Genomic DNA, 2,143 nt, shown 5'->3' on the forward strand with positions numbered 1-2,143 from the left:
CTATTGGGGATAAAATTTCAAAAGGAATGAAAAATAAAAACATTTACCAATCTAGTTCCTGAACCAATGGAACTTTGCTGTTCTTTCTAGTGTGAGGGAATCCTATGATGGATACCTCTTATGTGTTTAAATGTACACTGTATTTATATATATATATATATATATATTCTTTTATATATATTTTAAATTTGTGTATGGTAACACTTTGAATATGCAAATAAAGCTCCTATTCCATTATGCTGACCAGAGACTAATGATGCTGACTGGTGAAGCAGTTTTTTGGGGTTGCATCAAGCTGTTCCAATATAATGTAGGATAAATGAATCCATGAGGATGATCTACCTGATGCCCACAGATACTACAGATTACACTGTAATCATCCCAGGAATATGGACTGCTGTGTGTGTATGAGTGGGTGTGGGTATTTTGTGGGTTTGATGATTTGACAGGATCCAGTGAGCCACGAGGCTGCATCATGCTCTTTGTCAGCTTTGGTATGGTTAGGGTTTCTCATTTCTTTATTGCCCACAAGGGGCTAAACATAGAGGGGACAAACAAGGACAGACAAAGTGATTAAGTCGATTACATCGACCCCAATGCGTAACTGGTACTTAATTCATCGACCCCGAAAGGATGACAGGCAAAGTCGACCTCAGCAGAATTTGAACTCAGAACGGCAGACGAAATACCACTAAGCATTTCGCCCGGCGTGCTAACGTTTCTACCAGCTCGTCGCCTTCCTATGGTTTCTATGGCTGGATGCCCTTCCTAAAAACACCAATCACTTTACAGCACACACTGTGTGCATTCTTCTATGCCGCTGCCCACCAAATAATTTGGAGGGTAGAAGAAGAACAATACAAGCGAAAGGAATAAAGAAAATATCACCCTCAGCTAAGTGGGAGGTAGGATGAAATATTTGAAATTGTGGGAAGAGGTGACTTTATGCCAGTTGCTGGGGTTGAAGAAATGTATAATAGAAGGACAGGCACAGGTGTCTTGTCCCAATAAAATAAAATATAATTAAACTTTAATCAAATAACTATTATTCAGGTCACATTAACATCACAGTGAATATAAAACAAAGACAAGTTATTCCAATCAATATCAGTTGCTTTCTGTCACTGATGTGTGGAAGTTTGCCTATCCAGATGGTGGTATGATACAAACTTAATAATACATATAAGGAGATTAAATTCCAAACAGCAACAGGCACTTACCATTGGGCTGAATCAATATTTCCATTGATTTAGAAGTTATTACTAGGAATCAATATTTGTAATATTTGATTGTTTATAATTAATGATATTAGGAGGGTTTGCTCCCTTAGACGGACCTTTATTTAAGGAGGAATTTATTTAAGGAGAAATTTGAATATGAACCAGACTTAGAGACAATGTTTTTGGTGTTTACTTTTTACCTTTTACCCTGAAGATGTGTAAGGTAATTTATCTATTTAACTTGAATTTGACAGTTAAATATAACCTTATACAGAAATGTTGACATAGGAATAAACTTCAATAATAATGGATATTAGCATCAAAACTCTCTTTTAAATTTTTGATGTGTATATATATGTATATATATATATATATGTGTGTGTGTGTGTGTGTGTGTGTGTGTGCGTGCGTGCGTGCGTGTGTGTGTACGTGTGTGTGTGTGTGTTTGCGTATCTGTGTTTGTTCCCTCCCCATCGCTTGACAACTGATGTTGGTGTGATTATGTCCCCATAACTTAGCGCTTCGGCAAAAGAGACCAATAGAATAAGTACTAGACTTACAAAGAATAAGTCCTGGGGTCGATTTGTTCAGATAAAGGTGGTACTCCAGCATGGCCACAGTCAAATGACTGAAACAAATAAACAAATAAAAGAAAGACTAAAAGATGGCTAAACTGGCAACATGACCATCCCCAGGTACAACAATATATGTATATATATATATATATATATAACGTGAGAGAGTTAGGGGTTGGGGGTACAACCCACTAAGGGATAGTATCTATCCAGTATACTGCTGGGAGGGTACCCAATTATTGCTACACTAGTGCTATACTAGGTGCAATCAATGGGAGCGGGTAAAAGTGGAGGTTTTACCCAAAATTTGTGTAACAATTAGAAAATGGAGGATAATATGCTGAACCC

At 37.1% G+C, this 2,143-nt stretch overlaps 1 long non-coding RNA gene across 1 annotated transcript in view; it reads right to left on the reverse strand.

The window, feature by feature from the left end:
- The window catches only part of LOC128249366 (uncharacterized), a 12,899-nt gene that overhangs the window by 7,447 nt on the left and 3,309 nt on the right, over positions 1 to 2,143 (reverse strand). The window lies entirely within an intron of this gene.

The sequence above is a fragment of the Octopus bimaculoides genome, chromosome 14, assembly GCF_001194135.2.
Source record: "Octopus bimaculoides isolate UCB-OBI-ISO-001 chromosome 14, ASM119413v2, whole genome shotgun sequence".
NCBI lineage: Eukaryota > Metazoa > Mollusca > Cephalopoda > Octopoda > Octopodidae > Octopus > Octopus bimaculoides.